Consider the following 19,499-nt stretch of genomic DNA (forward strand, 5'->3'; position numbering starts at 1 on the left):
AAAGCGTTAATGGACTGGCGTAAGGATCCCAGTTCGAGCCCTGGCTCCCCTCCTGCAGGGAAGTCCCTTCACAGGTGGTGAAGCAGGTCTGCAGGTGTCTATCTTTCTCTCCCCCTCTCTGTCTTCCCCTCTTCTCTCCATTTCTTTCTATTCTATCCAACAACGACGATATCAATAACAACAACAATAACCATAACAATAAATAACAAGGGTAACAAAAGGGAATAAATAAATAAATATTAAAAAAAAGAAAATTTTTTTTAAATATTTTATTTATTCCCTTTTGTTGCCGTTGTAGTTATTATTGTTGTTGTCGTCATTGTTGGATAGGACAGAGAGAAATGGAGAGAGGAGGGGAAGACAGAGAGGGGGAGAGAAAGATAGACACCTGCAGACCTGCTTCACCGCCTGTGAAGCGACTCCCCTGCAGGTGGGGAGCCGGGGTTCGAACCGGGATCCTTATGCCGGTCCTTGTGCTTTGCGCCACCTGCGCTTAACCCGCTGCGCTACAGCCCGACTCCCAGAAAAGTTTTTTTTTTAAAAAGTCAAAATCTGTCAAACCACTCACTCCACAGACAGGCAAAACAACCTGTACAGCCTCTCAACTCTGCAGTTTAACTGCCTCGCTCCTCCTCAGGACAGCCCCAAGAGATCTGGGCTGATCTCTCTCCTTCACTAGTGTACTCATACATCACTCCTCCTCAACTTTTTTTTTTTTTTGCCTACAGGGTTATCGCTGGGTCACAGTGCCCACACTACAAATCCACTGCTCCTGGAGGCCTATTTTCATTTTTTATTGGGTAGGACAGAGAGAAATTGAAAGAGGAGAGAAAGACAGAGAGAGAAAGAGAAAGATAGACACCTGCAGACTTCCTTCACCTCTGTGAAGAAACCCCCTACAGGTGGGGACTCGAACCAGAATCCTTAAGTGGGTCCTTGCGCTTCATATTATGTGCACTTAACCCGGTGCACTACCACCCGGACCCCTCCTCAACTTTTTCCAAAGAAAAAAAAAGCCTGGAAAAAAATGATACAGGGCCTGGGAGATAGCACAGTGGTTATGCAAAAATACTTTCATACCTGAGGTTCCAGGTTCAATCCCCAGTGCCACCATAAACTAGAGCTGAGCAGTGTTCTAATTAAAAACAACAACAACAGTAATCATAATAATGAGGAAGAGGAGCAGAAGGCAGAGAAGGGGGAATGATCTATGTGGAAATCTTCCCAGCAGATATGGGGATGGCGAGGTTTTCTTGGGGTGGGGTAGATAGCATAACGGTGATGCAAAGAGACTCTCATGCCTGAGGTTCCAAAAGTCCCTGATTCAATCCCCCACACCACCATAAGCCAGAGCTGAGCAGTGTTCTGCTATAAATAAATAAATAAATAACAAAAATAATAGGTGTTCCTCTCCCTGGTCAACTGGGAATACCAAAGAAGACCACCTGAGACTGCTATAAGGCAGGACTAGACTTCAGGAACCCACTTAACCACTGGTGAGTGCAAATACTTGTGGCTCATGGACAGGGAGGAGCCTAAGGAGAGAATGAGTGGCTGGTAACAGTCCAGCAGTTGAGGCACCACCTCCAGTCTACTTTACCAACAAAAAGACTGCTGAAGGGAGGAGAGGACTCCACTAGGACTCACCAAATGCAACTGTGAGTCTCCAATGCTACTGCCCTCAGAGGCTGGAGCAGCAAGGGGGAGGCCCTGTGCTGACATCTGGGAACAGAGAACTGACCAGGAAACTCAGGAGAGGAGCTGCACCTCAGTGGCCTAGCAGTGGGGCTTTATACTGGGAGCCTTTCCACATTGTTCTCCTGATGAGAACATGGTGAATGGTTGCCTCAGAACAAGCAGTCTATAAATGAGACTTGTCTGGAAACTCACAAGGCCCAGCAGTGCTGTCCAGGTTGGCAGAGAAGCTGAATTGAGCCTGGAGCTTTGGATCCTTGGGTGTGAGAGTCTCTTTGCATAACCACTGTTCTATCTCTCTCCCACCCTGATTTATCTCTTGGTCAGGAGTGACTGATTAAGCTAAGAAGCCTACTTATAGTTTAAAAGCCCTCAGGTTAACATAGCCTACAGGGAAGAAAAGGACAAAAGAGGCTTTTAACAGTCTCTGTGCTCCAACTCAGGGATTGAAATAATATTGAAACAACTGTTAATTTCCACGTCTATGAACTCTTTAAGTAGCTTACATAGACACAAGTCAATCTAGGCAAGAGTGATCAGTAATTTGAAAAGTACTGAGAGAGGGACCTTATAACATACTATATAGAATAGTTAAACCAACAAGAAGAAATATTGGAGAAATGAACCAGGACAAGAGTCCAGTTAAAGGCCCCCCAAAGATTGAACCACAAAATAGTGAGGTTAACATCCAAATGCTTGTTAAGGAAATAGTCACAGGAGGGAGTAAAGAGTTTAAAAGAATTGTCATCAGAAATGCAGAAACAACAAATGAGACTCTTGAAGAAAACACTAATTATCTCAAGGTTATTAGAGAACTGAAAGCTGAAATGGCTGAGCTAAGAACACAACTAGCTGAACAAGCTAAAACAGTATCAGAACAGGGTAACAAAATAGATGAACTCCAGAAAACAGCAGAGGGGAGAGAGAATAGAATAAATGAGGCTGAAGACAGAATTAGTAAGATTGAGGACAAATTAGACACAACTAAAAAAGAAGTAAGAGATCTCCAAAAGAGTTTAAGAGATACTGAAAACAACAACAGAGACCTATGGGATGACTTCAAAAGAAATAATATACACATTATTGGCTTACCAGAGGAAGAAAGAGAGGGAGGGGAAGAAAGCATTCTTCAAGATATAATAGCTGAGAATGTCTCTAGTCTAGACAACATAAAAGACATAAAGGTTCAAGAAGCCCAGAGGCTCCCAAACAGAATTAACCCAGACTTAAAAGACACATCATATTTAGAATGGAAAGGAATAAGGATAAAGAAAGGATCCTGAAGGCTGCAAGAGAAAAACAAAGAGTCACCTACAAAGGAAAACTCATAAGATTAGCAACAGTACACTACTTAACAACTACTGAACTCTTGAAACATTTTGATTTCTTCCTTTGTTTCGAGAGTTCAATAAAAATGAAGACACAAACGGGGGGTCAGGTGGTAGAGCAGCAGGTTAGGCACACATGGAGTGAAGCACAAGGACCATGTAAGGATCCCGGTTCCAGCCCCCGGCTCCCTACCTGAAGGAGAGTCATTTCACAAGCTGTGAGCAGGTCTGCAGGTGTCTTTCTCTCCCTGTCTCTGTCTTCCCCTCCTCTCTCCATTTCTCCCTGTCCTATACAACTACATCAATAACAATAATAGTAACCACAACAATGATAAAACAACAAGAGCAACAAAAAGGGGAAAAAAGTAGCCTCCTGAAACAGTGGATTCGTGATGCAGGCACCAAGCCCCAGCAATAACCCTGGAGGCAAAAAAAAAAAAAGACACAAGCTATCAAAATATTTGGGTCACAGCTAAGGCAGTACTGAAAGGGAAGTTCATAGCCATACAAGCACACATTAGGAAACATGAAAAAGCACAAATAAACAGCCTGATTGCACATCTTAAAGACCTAGAAGAAGAAGAACAAAGGAACAAAGTTGGTGTATTGTACCAAAAGCAACCAGAAGGACAGAAATAACTAAAGTTAGGGCAGAAGTAAATAACATTGAAAATAAGAAAACCATACAAAAGATCAACGAAAGTAAATGTTGGTTCTTCAAAAGAGTGAACAAAATAGACAAACCTTTAGCCAGACCCACAAAACAAAAAAGAAAGAAGACCCAAGTAAATCAGATTATAAATGAAAGAGGAGATATCACAACAGACACCGCAGAAATCAACATGTCATGCGAGGCTTCTATGAACAACTATATGCCACCAAGCTAGAGAACCTGGAAGAAATGGACGATTTCCTAAATAACTATGAACTTCCAAAATTAAATAAAGATGAACTAGATAATATGAATAGGCCCATCACAGCCAACGAAATTGAAACAGTTGTCAAAAACCTTCCCAAGAATAAAAGTTCTGGGACCAGATGGTTTTACAAATGAATTCTACAAAACCTTCAAGGAAGAACTAATACCTCTACTTTTAAAAGTCTTCCACAAGATTGAAGACACTGGAATACTCCCTGCCAGCTTCTATGAAGCCAACATCACTCTAATACCAAAAGCAGACAGGGACACACCAATAAAGAAAACTACAGTCTAATATCTCTGATGAACATAGATGCTAAAACAATGAACAAAATTATAGCCAACCAGACACAGCAGTATATTAAAAAGATTGTTCATCACGACCAAGTGGGGTTTATCCCAGGAATGCAAGGTTGGTTTTAACATACATAAATCAATCAACATGATCCAACACAACAATAAAAGCAAGACCAAAAACCACATGGTCATATCAATAGATGCAGAGAAAGCCTTTGACAAAATACAACATTCCTTTATGATCACAATGCTACGAAAAAAAAAGTGGGCATAGATGGAAAATTCCTTAAAATAGTGGAGTCTATATGTAGCAAACCTACAGCCAACATCATACTCAATGGTGAAAAATTGGAAGCATTTCCACTCAGATCAGGTACTAGACAGAGCTGCCCACTATCACCATTACTATTCAGCATAGTGTTGGAAGTTCTTGCCATAACAATCAGGCAGGAGTAAGGAATTAAAGGGATATAGATTGGAAGAGAAGAAGTCAAACTCTCACTGTTTGCAAATGACAAGATAGTATACATAGAAAAACCTAAAGAATTCAGCAAAAAGCTTTTGGAAATCATCAGGCAATACAGTAAGGTGTCAGGCTAAAAATTAACATTCAAAAGTCAGTGGCATTCCTCTATGCAAACACTAAGTTAGAAGAAGATGAAATCCAGAAATCAACTCCTTTTACTATAGCAACAAAAACAATAAAATATCTAAGAATAAACCTAACCAAAGAAGTGAAATAGAAGTGAAAGACTTGCATACTCAAAATTATGAGTCACTAATCAAGGAAATAGAGAAAGACACAAAGAAGTAGAAAGATATTCTGTGTTCATGGGTTCATGAAGAATTAACATCATCAAAATGAATATACTACCCAGAGCCATATACAAATTTAATGCTATCCCCATCAAGATCACAACCACATGTTTTAGGAGAATAGAACAAATGTTACAAATGATTATCTGGAACCAGAAAAGACCTAGAATTGCCAAAACAATCTTGAGAAGAAAGAACAGACTGGAGGCATCACACTCCCAGATCTCAAATTGTATTACAGGACCATTGTAATCAAAACTGCTTGGTACTGGAACATGAATAGACACACTGACCAGTGGAATAGAATTGAGAGCCCAGAAGTAAGCCCCCACACCTATGGACATCTAATCTTTGACACAACTAAATGGGGAAAGCAGAGTCTCTTCAACAAATGGTGTTGGAAAAAATGGGTTGAAACATGCAGAAGAATGAAACTGAACCACTATATTTCACCAAACACAAAAGTAAATTCCAAGTGGATCATCTTGAATGTTAGACCAGAAACTATCAGATACTAGGGAAAATACTGGCAGAACTCTTTTCTGCATAAATTTTAAAGACATCTTCAATGAAATGAATCCAATTACAAAGAAGACTAAGGCAAGTATAAACCTATGGGACTACATCAAATTAAAAAGCTTCTGCACAGCACAAGAAACCAATACCCAAACAAAGAGACCAGAAACCAATAACCAAACAAAGAGACCCCTCACAGAATGGGAGAAGAGCTTTACATGCCATACATCTGACAAGAGGCTAATAACAAAAATATATAAAGAGCTTGCAAAACTCAACCACAAGAAAACAAATGATCCCATCCAAAAATGGGGAGAGGACATGGACAGAATATTCACCACAGAAAAGATCCAAAAGGCTGAGTGAGAAACACATGAAAAAATGCTCCAAGTCTTTGATTGTCAGAGAAATGCAAATCAAGACAGCAATGAGATACCACTTCACTCCTGTAAGAATGTCATACATCAGAAAAGGTAACAGCAGCAAATGCTGGAGAGGTTGTGGGAGCAAAGAAACCCTCCTGCACTGCTGGTGGGAATGTCAATTGGTCCAGCCTCTGTGGAGAACAGTCTGGAGAACTCTCAGAAGGCTAGGAATGATCCTGTGATCCTGCAATTCCTTTCCTGAGGATATACCTTAAGGAACCCAACACACCCATCCAAAAAGATCTGTGTATACCTAGGTTCATAACAGCACAATTTGTAATAGTCAAAACCTTGAAGCAATCCAGGTGTCCAAAAACAGATGAGTGGCTGAGCAAGTTGTGGTATATATACATAACGGAATACTACTCAGTTATTAAAAATGGTGACTTTACTGTTATTAGCCGATCTTGGATGGAGCTTGAAGATATCATGTTTAGTGAAATAAGTCAGAAACAGAAGGATGAATATGGAATGATCTCACTCTCAGGCGGAAGTTGAAAAACAAGATCAGAAGAGAAAACACAAGTAGAATCTGAACTAGAGTTGGTGTATTGCACCAAAAGTAAAAGTAAAAGACTCTGGGGTGGATGGGAGGATAAGTACAGGTCCAAAAAGGATGGCAGAGGTCCTAGTGGGGGATTGTATTCTTATGTGGAAAACTGACAAATGTTATGTACAAACTATTGTATTTACTGTCGACTGTAACACATTAATCCCCCTATAAAGAAATAAAATAAATAAATAATAGTAATAATAGACAAGATCATCTTCTAAGAGAGAGATTTTCTTGCAAAGTCCAACTTGCCCACACCACCAGCACCTTCTAATGGCTCATAAGATGCTCTTAACTAGCAAGTGACAAAGATGGGGCAGGGGGCAGCAGACACCCTTCATCCTTCTGCTGCTGGTTCAGTCATATTCCTCCTTCAAGATCAGTTCCACAGAACCAGTTGAGCACCACTGGATATGGTACCTTAGTGAATCCTGCTGGAAATCACCTAAATGTATTTGTGTCCTCCCGAGATATGGCTCACTTAATAAGGCTTCCTTTCCCTGCCACTCAGTCACTGCTTGGTGAATTATAAATTCTCAAAGAATCAACAAATTAAGAGCTATTTTCTGGCCATCAAGGTCTGCCTACCCTGCAAATACTTGCATACTAATATCCTGGGTTTAGAAATATAGATGTTATTTTTTTAAACTCCCAACATAATGAATGAGTTTAAATATTAGAAACTGAAATTATTAAATAAATCATTTCACCTGCAAAGCTTCTATTTGCATAGCATTAATTCATGATGGCAGCTAAAACAAATTCATCACATTTTGTATATTAGAAGCTGATTTATGTAGGAACTAAAAAAAATCATGAGCTCAAAATTATGATGACATGATGTACATGCTCAATGGAAAAAGATTTTTCTCTTTCCTCTTTATTTTTTTTAAACCATCTGCACAGCTAAATTATGGTAAGAAGGGAAAGGAACTGAGGAGAAGGAGGCAAAGGATTGGCATCTCGGAAGATGAATAATGCAGCCGCCTGGCGTGCGTGGCAGGCTCTTGGTGTGTGCACACATTCTCTAGTTATTGATGTCAAGTGTGCCAGAGATACGCTGGAAAATCATTACCATTCATCGCCACTAACCGCCATTAAATTTCAATCAATTCAACTTAGCACAAGTGTACTTGAGCGGCCCTTACAGTTCCTTATAGATGTGGCTCAGAAGTCGGGCTGACTTATTGCATTGTCCACCACACAAAGACGCATTGGTTAGCATCTGCTCGGACCCAGGAACGGATGCTCTTTTAGCACCCTAAGCAAGCAAAGACCTTTCTTTCTGTGAGGGCTAAGAGGGCCCAAATCCCTACAGGTCAAAACAGATGGGAGAGAGTGTGTGTACTAGTCTAAGGCCCCACCACTTGGGCAGGGCAGAAGGGGTCCATTTGCAAACACCCTACAGAAAAACTTCCAAGCCAGAGTTTGATAGCTCTGGTGAAATGCTCTTGGTTCATACTGTAAGCTGCAGCTTAAATGCCAGTTCCCTCCTCAGAGAAAGAAGAGGCCCCAAGAGGAATCGGAGACTGGCTGAGCAACAGGGCATCTCTCCCAGGTGGGTGCCCTGCCCGCAGAGGACATTCAAGGCCCCGACACCATCTCACACCAGGCTTCAAACGTAGCAGCACAGCTGCTTTGGACCTGCATGCTGGCTTCCTTCCCAAATTGCCACGAGCAGGGTCCAGCCTGTTGCCACCCAACAGAGGCGGCTGGGGTAAGGCCAGGACAATGTGACCATTGTTGGGCCTGGTGGGCAGGTGGGGTGGGGATGCAGTACTGCTGGCATGGCCACTGGGGGCACAGAATGTTCCAGGACAGGACACAGTCCCCACAGCTTGGGGTGCACCAACTCCAGGTCATCCCTGGGGCCAGTCCTCCAAGGAGGGGGAAAGATAATTGTTGGAAGCTGGAGGAGGAGGTTAGGAATGGAAGAGGGAGAACGGGGTAGGGAGGGAAATGGAGAGGAGTCAGCTACTACAGAAGAGAAAGGAGAGACGGGGGGGGGGGGGGGGGGGGGGGAGCAAAAGAAGGGAAGAAGAATAAGAAGAAGCCAGGATGAGCGGATAAGGAAGAAGCAAAAGAAGGAGACAAAGAGGAATGAAGGGGGAGACAAAAGAGGAAAGGAAACAGACTGACTGACAGGCCTGTGGACACTGGAATGGTGCCATGGGCTGCCCCAGAAAGTCTCTGAAAAGAGCAAGAGTTCACAGCCTTTCAGGAAGGTGCAAGCGGCTCCAAACCCAGGCGAGTCAGCAAAGCTTAATCACACCAAGGGCTTTGCTTAATTACAGGTTCTCAAGCTGCAAGCTACTTCACTGTGTCCCAGGAAAGCCGGGGCACTCCAGTGGTCTGAAAGGCAGGGAGTACAAATGTCTCCCCATCGCAGCCCCCTCCCAAGCCCACTAAGCTGGGGAGTCTGCAGTAAACTAATCAGAAACAGCCATTGCAGATGAGCCCTGCTACCTCCATGCTCACTGTAGACAGACAGACAGACCAAGGGTGGTCAGCCCAGAGGCCTCTCAGGCCTCTCAGGTCCCCGCGGGCCCCTCCCCCAACTCACTCAGGGGAGGCCAGAGGCCCTCCACCCAAGGGGGGCAAATCAATCCCCGGCTAATGAATAAAAAGTCCCTTTTACTTCACTGGTGTTTTTGGTTCATTAAATTTTCCACAGATTTGCAGAGAAGAAAACATAATCAATAAAGCCTGACAAAAAAAGTGAACGTGTGAAAAAGCCCAGAGAATGGAGGGCCAAGATAAAAGTGATATCTGATCATAGATTTCAGAGGCAGATGACGCGCTGGCTGCTGCAGAAGAATCTCAATGGGCCATGGCCCTTTGGCGGCCTTCCTTCCTTTGCCCAAACTCTTCATTCAAGACAATGGCCAAGGCACTAAAACTGTGTTTCTTATGCTAATGAATGAAACCAGGCACTCACAGCTAAAAAAAAAACACACTTCCCAGTAACCCAGGTTTTTTTTAACAACACAGATACACACACACACAACCCAATTAACTTATTCCATTTAAACCCAGAGTGCAAAACTGTTTAAGATGCACTCTTTGGACACATCTTTGGTGACTCCCCTCCCCCCCCCATCTGTATGTTTTTTTGTTTTTTGGTTTTTTTTGCCTCCAGGGTTATTGCTGGGGCTCAGTGCCTGCACTACAAATCCACTGATCCTAGAGGCTATTTTCCCCATTTTGTTGCCCTTGTTGTTGTGCTTATTATAGTTGTTATTGTTGTCATAGCTGTTGTTAGGACAGAGAGAAATGGAGAGAAGAGGGGAAGACAGAGAGGGGGAGAGAAAGATAGACACCTGCAGACCTGCTTCACCGCTTGCCTGGGGGCTCAAACAGGGATCCTTATGCAGGCCCTTGCACTTTGTGCCATCTGCGCTTAACCCGCTGAGCCACCGCCAGACTCTCCCATCTATAGGTTTTTCAAGATACTAGCATTAGAGTACAAACAGCATCGCTCAGAATGCTCTTGTTAACTAAGTGAGAGGATAAGATATGAAACATACGGAGAGTTTGCTGTCACCTATAGTAAAGAGTTTCCCAAGGTTTTAAAACGCAGTTTTGTAGCTTAAAGTTATTTGTCACCCTTAAAATCTAAAACTATGATGAGTGATTTTTTTTTTTATATAAATTCCTTATACTCCACATCTAACGTTCAACTTTAAGGACAATGAGTACAATTAAATTTAGTGCTACATGTTTATTTGAGAGCCATAAAGATACTGGTTTCAACCACGGGACACTAGCAGGCACTTATGTCAAATGAACCTTTCCCAACAGTCTGTCAAAAAATAGTAAGTCAGAGGAAACCATTGATAGTGTTGCTCCTTCCCTCCACGACATCTTCAGAAGGCTGCCAGCCTCCTCCCCTGGCATCCTGTATATTCTGGTTGCTGGTACAATCACTGCTTCTGCCTCTCTGACTTTTCTGGACTTGGAGAACTCAGTTTCTTTCTCTGGCATTCTTGTGTGTTTCATTTGTCCATGCCTCTGACACTTAACTGAAAAGAAGAAAGGGGGAGACTGCTACCCTGGGGTTCCTTTTCAAAGGGCCCAGGCCCAGCAGGAACAGCTGCAGCTGTCCACAAGGAAGTCCGCCTGGCCTGGGGAGGGGGCCTAGGCCAGGAAACAGGCCCTGGCACAGGTAGGAAACCCCCCCCCCATACACACACACACACAGCCTACAGAATGGGGCAGGTTTGCTCCAACTCCCTCAAGCCAGCAAATGAAAGGAGGCCCCACTTAATGCTCACTCTGGCCAGGCAGAAGTGGGAGCCCATCACAGATTTCAGAAGCAGATGACCAAGCTGGGGACTGCTCTAACTCTAGAGCACACAGGATGGAAGGACTTTGGGTCTGGAGTTCTTAAAACAGCTGGGTGTGTGCAGGACTCACACAGCTTTTCAGAATGCCCTTGCCAACCTACTATTTCCTTTAAAGGGGAATTGCTACCATAGGTGGAGGGGGGGGGAACCTTTTTCCCACCTGTGCCCCCTCCCTCAAGGGAGAGGGTGTTGATTAGGCAAATACCCAACTTTGTCTGCCTGCCCGCTGAATCCCCTAGTCTGCTAATCCAGCCCCAGGGGCTGCACTGTGTACAGGCCACTTGTGGAAGCACAAAAAGCATGAAGTATTTGTGTATTCTTCAGCCTGCAATGCAAACAAGTGAGCTACAGTACACAGCCCCTGGACCCCTGGAGCTGGCAAGAAGCTGCTGACCAGCAGCCCTTAGGCCTCTCCTCTTCCACGGGGTGACTCAAAGCATTTCCTCTCTGTTCAGCGACCGCTCACCTCACAAGTGGACTGAAGCACTCCTGAGAACCTGAAGTGGCACTTCATTCTAATTCAAGAAATGTCTCCTCTAATGCCACGAGGCTTGAGACTTCCAGGTGGGCCCCCTTCAAGAGTTTCATGGCCATGGCTCTGGAGTCAGTGTGAGCTGGGGAGCAACTTCAGAGGCTTTGAGGATAGGATCTGATTCTGTGCAAATTTCCCTCAAAACAATCCCTGTGGGGCCAAAACATAGAGCTCTCACTTGGCTAGTGCCCTGCTCTGCCATATGCAACTCAGGTTCAAGCCCAGCCTCCACCAGGTTGAAGGAAGCTTCCGTGCTATCTACCTATCTAAAAAAGAAAAAAAAAAGAAAGGAAAAAAAAAACCTAACAACTAAAAAAAAATTCTCCACTAAGGGGAGTCGGGCGGTAGCGCATCGGGTTAAGCGCACGTGGAGCAAAACGCAAGGACCTGCGTAAGGATTCCGGTTAGAGCCCCGGCACCCCACCTGCAAGGGAGTCCCTTCACAGGCAGTGAAGCAGGTCTGCAGGTGTCTATCTTTCTCTCCCCCTCTCTGTCTTCCCCTCCTCTCTCCATTTCTCTCTGTCCTAGCCAACAACAATGATGACATCAATAATCACAACAATGTTAATAAGGGCAACAAAAAAGGGAAAATAAATAAATATTTAAAAAAATTCTCCACTAAGGATGAAAGCCACTTTATCCCGCTCCACCTCACTCTGACCTGGCCCTAGTCTGGGAGTATTTCTCTCACTCTCACTCACTCTGCCAACAGACTTCTCTGGCTAGTCAGTCACTAATTCAGACTCCAGGCTAAAGGAAGACATGTTCCTCTTCCGGCCCCCTCCTGGACAGACACAACCCTCCCACAAATAGGGTACCTTCGAATTAGTGTAAAGGCCCCTACTGTGAATGAATAAATTTACAACTGAACATACGTCTCAAAGTGCATCGGATATACACCGACACATTAAACATTATAAAAATATACTTTTTTTTAAACCAGAGTACCGCTCAGGTCTGGTTCAAGGATGATGCCTGGGATCAAACCTGGAACCTCAGAGATTCAGTCATGGAAGTCTTTTGCGTAACTACTATGCCATCTCCTAGGCCCCCTGCAATATAACTCTGAAACCTATCATATGCATGATAACTCTCCATGTGTCTGGCTGAGAGTGGAGTTGAAACCTGGAGGAGTTCATCTCAGACTTCCTGCAGCGATTTGTCAAGGGTGGAAGAAGCAACAAGCATAGGAAAGCGAAAGCAAGAAGGAGGAAAGAAAGAGGAGGAAGGAGGAAGGAGGAAGGGCAGAGGCCCGAGAAGGAAGGAGGCCCCTGAAGGACCAGATCTGAAAGGTCTAGTACAGCCTAGGAAAAGAAAGTAGCTGGGCCAAAGTGTAAACTCAAACCAGCCTCTGGAAGAAAGGGAAACAGGCCCAAGTAACCACATACTGAGCAGATGCAGAGCGGCTCCCAGGCCTGGGGAAGACCTGCCACCGCAGACACTAGGAAGTGGGAGGGCAACTTCCAGCCAAAGTAAGGAGATGCGGGGGTGCGCAAGGGGGGCGCTGGAGAGGGAGGCAGGGGGCTTGATGTTGAGGCAGCTAGAATCAACAGACCTCATCAGGGAGACGTGTGACACCAGTCCGCCTCTTCGCCCGTTTTCCACCGCTGTATATTTTGAATTTCACAATTTGTTTACTTTACTTTTTTGGCACTGAGCCCCCTGAGCATGCCAATATAATATTTGTTTAAACACTATTTTATGCCGCTTGCGAGGGAAACGTTTGCTTTCAAATTCTCCAACATCCCCCAGAGCCTCGTCTGCAAACAGCGGAGGAGCGTTTTTACAACTGCCCCCTTTATCTGAAGCTGTCGGGATTAAACCTTCACGCGCTGGGCCAGGGCAGCTGGGGACTGGAGACCCGGAACCCCGCCGCGGCCACTGAGGCGCAAAGCCCGTGCCGGCCGCCGCGCACCGAGCTGGAAGCCGCGGCCCGGGGGACCCCTAAGGCCCCGCGACAGGAACGCCAGAGAAAGATCTACTTTTCCAGCCGCGATCACCTCTGACAGACACCGGAAAAGTATACAAAAGAGGGAGGGGAGGGAGGAGGCGCCCTGGGTGGGGAGGTGGGGAGGTACCCTGGGCCCCGGAGCCTCTCCGCCGCTGGCCGGTCACCCCGGGGAGGCGCGCGGGCTCGGGCTCCAGTCCCCCGCGCTGCAAAAGTGGGGTTTCTTAGGAAGTGACAGCAATTACCGCGGGGCGCCCCCCCCCACCCCGCTCCCAGGCTCTGCAGGAGCGCTCACCCCAGCACCCCGACGCACGCGCCCTCCTCCCCTGCTCCGCGCCCCCAGCGCCGCCCCCGTCCCGGGAAGCGCGCTCCCCGCTCTAAACCCTAATAGGATTGGCGCCCAACTCTCCCCGCGCCGCTCCCCATCCATCACACAGATCAAGTTGCAGTAGTGGATTTTTCAAATTCCTCAGCAAATATACTTGTTGAGAGATTGCCCCCCGGGGGAGGGAGTAGGGGGAGATGATGATGAGTGGGGGCGGGGATGGAAGTGAAGGGGTGGGAAGGGGGAGCGCAGGACCCGGAGAGGGGTTCCGCGTGGAACTCTCTGGGGAGTCAAGCCAAGCGGATCCTGGGGCGGAGGGGAGGCCAGGAGCGGCCAGAGGGGGCGGCTGGAAAGCAGAGACGGGCCGAGGGGGAGGGGGCGGCAGGGCCGGGCTAGGAACGGAAGAAGCGAGGAAGAAAGAAAGGCAGGACTCGGACCCGGGCGCGGAGAGGCGCGGCTCGGAGTTGCCAGCGCCCCACACTCGCCGGCGGTCAGGCTCCCGCCACACGCCCCGAATCCCAGCCTCTGCTCACAAACTCCCCGCAACAGCCCCTGGCCCCCGCAAGGTGGAGAAAGTAAAGGGGGTCGGCCTGTGGTGCACCCCGAGAAGAAAGACGCTCCCCAGCTAGGAAGGGAGGGGGCGCAAAATCGCCCCCGTCCACAAGTGCCTATAGCCCCCCCCTACCGCCCCCAGCCGGCTGGGCCAGAGTCCCCAGGGGAGCCGCCTCACATGTCCCCAGCGCCCCCCTAACCCCCACCCACCCAATCCCCGCGCCGTGGAGCGGAAGCCGGGTCAAGGGGTTCCCGACAAGGAGCAGCATCCCAGCGGGCCCAGGCTCGTCCACCCAGGGGGACTCTGCGCCACGAAAAGCAAGCAAAAGAGGGCCAATGCAACTTTACCGAGGGAGACAAAAGTTTGCTCTAGCACGCAGGTGGCCTCTCGGGCGCCGGGCGGCTGCTGCGGACCCCCATCTCAACTCGGCAGGCGCGGGGCCGGCCGCGGGCTGCTTGCGTGCGCCGGGGTTCAGTGCAGGCGGGGCGGGGCTCCGGGCGGGGGCGGGGAGGGGACGAGGGGCTGGCGGGCCGGAGCTGCAGCCCCTACCGCCCGCCAGCCGGCTGCTCCCCCGGGCTCCGCCGCGCAGCGCGGCCCGTGCTCCGGCCTCGGGCTCCTCCCGCTCCTCCGGACTCCGCGGCTCCTCGGCGCCTTCCTCGTCGTCCGCCGTCGCCACCTCCCGCTCCTCTTCGAAGTCTCATGGATGGGAGTTTGAAAAAAAAAAAAAAAGTCCGCGGAGCCGTGCTGCCTCCCCCGGCTGGCGAGCCCCGGCTCTAGAGCGAGCCAGCAGCGTCCCGGATGGCGCAGCGCCCCCGCGCGCACGGAGGGAGCAGACCGCCGCGCACCCGGCCCGCGAGCCTCGGGGGACACCGGGGGGACACCGGGGATGCACGCGGGGACGCTGCTCTCCGCCTACGGGGTGGGGTGGGGGACGGCACGACCGCGAGCCGGGGAGGCCGGGACGCGCCAGTCGCGGGCACTTCTGGCAGGCAGGAGCTGGAGTGGGGGGTGAGGGTGGGGGCAAGAGCCGCTCACTGGACTCCGACGCGCCCCGGAGCCCCGGCACTGTAGCCGCAGTTCCCAGTCTCTGCACTCGCCCGCCTCCCCCGCCTCCGTCGCCCCATCCGCCCGGAGCTGCCCGGGTCGCGGTTCCCCTGGCGCCCCCTCCTCTGGCTGCGGGGTCTCGGGGGAGGGGGACAGGGGGCCGCAGCTGCCCGGACCCTTATCCCCAGAGCCGCGCGCGCAGGTGCAAGGGGTCCTGCCCGCGCCCCCAGCCGCCCCCGAGCCGCCTTGGACGCACACGCTGGCGGGAAGCTAGCGGGGCGGCCTTCTAGGTTTTGCTGCATGTGTGTTTGGTTGGGAGAGTTTTTGTTTTGCTTTATGCTTTTTTTAGTGAGTCCACTTGAACTGCAGCAGCCAGATGGAAATAATCAGACCCCAACAACAACAGAGGAAGAAGGAAGAAAAAAGAAATCTCACAGGATTTTCGGGCCAAAATGTGTGTGTGTGTGTGTGTGTGTGTGTGTGTGTGTGTGTGTGTGTGTACACGTTGCTCCAGGCAAACTAAGTCACAAGCCCTGAGCCTTCAAACCGCACCCCAGCCCAGAGGGGGGCCACTCATACCAACACGCCCCCAAGCCCACAGAGACTGTCAGCCTTTCTTAAGGTTCAGAGGCCTTAGCCAAAGAGGATACTTTTCCATTTTTTTAGCATATGTGTAGCTCTGCTTTGTGACAGGTGACATGTTTCCCTTGTGTTGTTTAGCCTGCAAATCTATGGGAGGTAGATTTTCCTCTCCCCCATTTACAACTGAGAAGACTGAGTATTTAAGCGGGGGCGGGGGCGGTGGTGACCAAGTGCTAGAATTCTGGACTTAAAAGCATGAGATCACTAGTTGGATCCTAGGCATTTCATGTCCAGAGTGATGCTCTCTGTTTCTCATCTGTGTGTGTGTTGATATAAACAATTATTTTAAAGTATTTTTCTTTTTTTAATTTATTTTTTATTTAAGAAAGGATAAATTAACAAAACCATAGGGTAGGAGGGGTACAACTCCACACAATTCCCACCGCCCAATCTCCATATCCCTTCCCCTCCCCTGATAGCTTTCCCATTCTCTAGCCCTCTGGGAGCATGGACCCAGGGTCATTGTGGGTTGCAGAAGGTGGAAGGTCTGGCTTCTGTAATTGCTTCCCCGCTGAACATGGGCGTTGACTGGTCGGTCCATACTCCCAGTCTGCCTCTCTCTTTCCCTAGTAGGGTGTGTCTCTGGGGAAGCGGAGCTCCAGGACACATTAGTGGGGTTAAAGTATTTTTCTTTTTAGTATTTTAGTGAGAGACATACAGAAAGAGCAGAGCACTGTTCAGCTCTGATTTGTGGTGGTGCTGGGAATTGAACCTAAGATCTTTGGGGCCTGGGGTATGGAAGTCGCTTTGCTAACCATTATGCTATCCCCCAGCCCAATAATTTTTGTTAAGTTGGAAGTATTTCTACTTTCTTGTCTGGAATGCAGAGAAAAAAAAAGGTTTAGAAGCTCAATTCAGCCTTCCCATGGAGTACAAACCCATTTTATTGATGTAGTCTTTTTTTTTTTTTTGTAGCCCTCTCCATGCACTACTGGCCCTGCCTTTCTTTTGTTGTTCACTTTGTAATCTCTTCGTAAAAGAGGGAACACTACAATCCCTGTCCCCTGCTACCTTCCTTTTCTTCTTGAAGCAGTGAGATGGCTTCTTGTCCTAGGGAAGCAATACACAAAAACAGTTTTAGGAATCATCTGCTGCTAATTTTTCTTTAAAAAGCTTTCCAGATTAAAAAAAAAAACTTCTGTGCTTCTAAAAAGCAAAACTTGCAAAAAGCCAAGATATTTATTAAAGGAAGGAGGAGAAATTTGAAAGAGACTTTTTCCCTTTAAATGTGATCAGATTCGCCATTCCTCTCTGAAATTTGTTTAAATTCCTGCTGAGCTTTCAGAACACAGACTCTAAGGAGACAGAAAAAGTAAACTCTTCCTCCCCTTCTTGGTCATATTTTAATGACCCTATTCATATCTGCTCCTTGAAATGTAGGAAGAAATCACTTCATGTTACTGGAACATCAACAGCGTTGGCTGATTACTTCATTACAGGCTTGTCTCTCTTGGTTTCCTTGTGTTGTTAAGTTTGTGAAGAAGTTTAAACAAATCAACATTTGGGGATATTTCCTTTTTCTGTTTTTCTTCTCTGGCCAGTTCAACTCCTGCTGGAATCCAGGCACTCCCATAACCTTTCCTGGCTTATTTTGGCAAAGAGATGACTGTCAGGATGAAAACAGAATGTTTTCAGTTTGAGGAGAAGCTTGAAACACTGTACCTTAATCTCAGATGGTCAGAAGTTTGGGTGAGGAAAAAAGTAGTGGTTGGTTTGGAGAGGAGGCAGACAAGCAGAGCTGAGAAAGCCTTTATCTGAGCTTTGGGACGTTAGGTCCTGCTCCTACCCCTGCAAACAAGCCCCACTTCATCCAGTCAGCAACTTCCATATGTCAGGTGTTTGGCCAAGTGAGATGATATCCAGGTGACATCACAGTGAGCAAGACTAGGCCCTTCTCTGTGGAGCTTAATGTCTTAATATCAATAATAACCACACACAAACAGATAATCACAGAGTGGAGGAAGAAAAAAACACATGGTGCTTAAGAGCTTAAAATTGGTTACCTGAGGCTGGAGGAAATAGCTCAGCCTGTTAGAGCTTCATGTTAGTATGTCTGAGGCCCCAAGGCTCCACGTTCAATCACTAGCACCACCATAAGCCAGAGCTGAGCAGTGCTCTGCTGTTTCTCTCCCCTCTTCCCCCAAAATAAATTTTGAAGAAGGAGAAGGAGGAGAGGGGGAAAAGGAAGAGGAAGACAAAAGGAGAAGAGGGAGAAGGAGAGGAACAAGAAAGAAGGAGAAGAGGAAGTAGAAGCAGCAGCAATAAATAGTTGGTGACCTGAGCTACTCTGAGAGGCAGAGATGGGCAATGCAGGGAAGGTTTCCCGGAGAAGGGAGAAGGTGAGATCGCACAGCATGAAGGAGTGAAGGGTAACAAAAGCAAGTGGGCACAGTAGGTGGTGAACTACAGGATACTGAAAAGCTACATGGCCAAGGAAGCAATCAACAGTATGACACACACTACAAAATGAGAGCAGATAATTGCAAGCAATATATCTGGCAAAGTGTTCATTTTCAAAATAATAATAAAAAAAACTCCTAAAGCAAAAATGACAAGAAAAAAAATTTTTTAATTAAGACTCAACTAAAGAATTGACCAAGGACTCCAATAGAAATTTGTCCAAAGAAGACACAACAGTTTCCAGCAGTTACCTGAAAAGATTCTAAGCAGTTCTACCCATCAAGGAAATGTAAATCAAAATCACAGTGAGAGGTCCTCTCATATCTCTTACAATATCTACTGGCAACAATAGGAAGGTAGCAAGTGCTGGCAAAATTATGGAGACACTGGAATCTTTGTATTTTGTTGGTGGGAATATAAAACCTTGTAGCCATTATGAAAAGCAGTGTGGAGATTGATCAAGAAACTAAAAACATTATCCAGCAATCTCAATACTCAGTATATGTCCAAAACTATTGAAATCAGAATCCCTAAGACATGTAAGTACTCCCATGTTTGTTGAAATATTAAGCATAACTAATGAAGATATGAAAGCTATGCAAATATGCATGGACAGGTGAATAGATGAAGAAAATAATTATGTATCTCAAGTTTTAAAACAATCACAGAGGCAGAGAAACAGACAAAGAGAGAAAGGCCACAACATTGAGGCTCCTTGAGTGCAGTGGAGGGTTGGGCTCAAGCCTGGGTCACACACATGGAAAAGCAGTGAATTATCCAAGTGAGCTATTTTGCCAGCTGACCTCAACTCTAATATTATCTAGATTTAAAATAAGATGGAAATGCAACCATTTCCAATAACATAGATCTACCTGGAAAAAATTGCATTAAGTCAAGTGAGCCAGTCACTGACAAATAGAACATGATTCCTCTTAGGCAAGATATCAAACACGGTGCAAGGTATAGAGATATAAAGTACAATAGTTGTTATGGGGCAAAGGGGAGTGGATACAGGGAATCAGTGTTCAGTGGGTATAAAGTTACAGTTTATTTATTTATTTATTTATTTATTATTGGATAGAGACAGAGAGAAATCAAGAAGGGAGGTGGAGAGAAGGAGAGAGACATAAAAACACCTGCAGTCCTGCTTCACCATTTTG

At 46.8% G+C, this 19,499-nt stretch overlaps 1 protein-coding gene across 3 annotated transcripts in view; it reads right to left on the bottom strand.

Moving 5' to 3' along the window:
• Positions 1 to 14,906, bottom strand: part of GLI2 (GLI family zinc finger 2) — a 256,007-nt gene extending 241,101 nt beyond the window's left edge. For 2 of the 3 annotated variants that reach the window (XM_060177971.1, XM_060177974.1), the window contains exon 1: positions 14,601 to 14,906. The gene's annotated coding sequence lies outside the window, so the exon portion shown is untranslated. The remainder of the gene's footprint in view (positions 1 to 14,600) is intronic. The other variant, XM_060177975.1, reaches the window with a different exon arrangement.
• Between the last annotated feature and the right edge of the window lie 4,593 nt (positions 14,907 to 19,499).

Source organism: Erinaceus europaeus, chromosome 18 (genome assembly GCF_950295315.1).
Source record: "Erinaceus europaeus chromosome 18, mEriEur2.1, whole genome shotgun sequence".
NCBI classification, from domain to species: Eukaryota; Metazoa; Chordata; class Mammalia; order Eulipotyphla; family Erinaceidae; genus Erinaceus; species Erinaceus europaeus.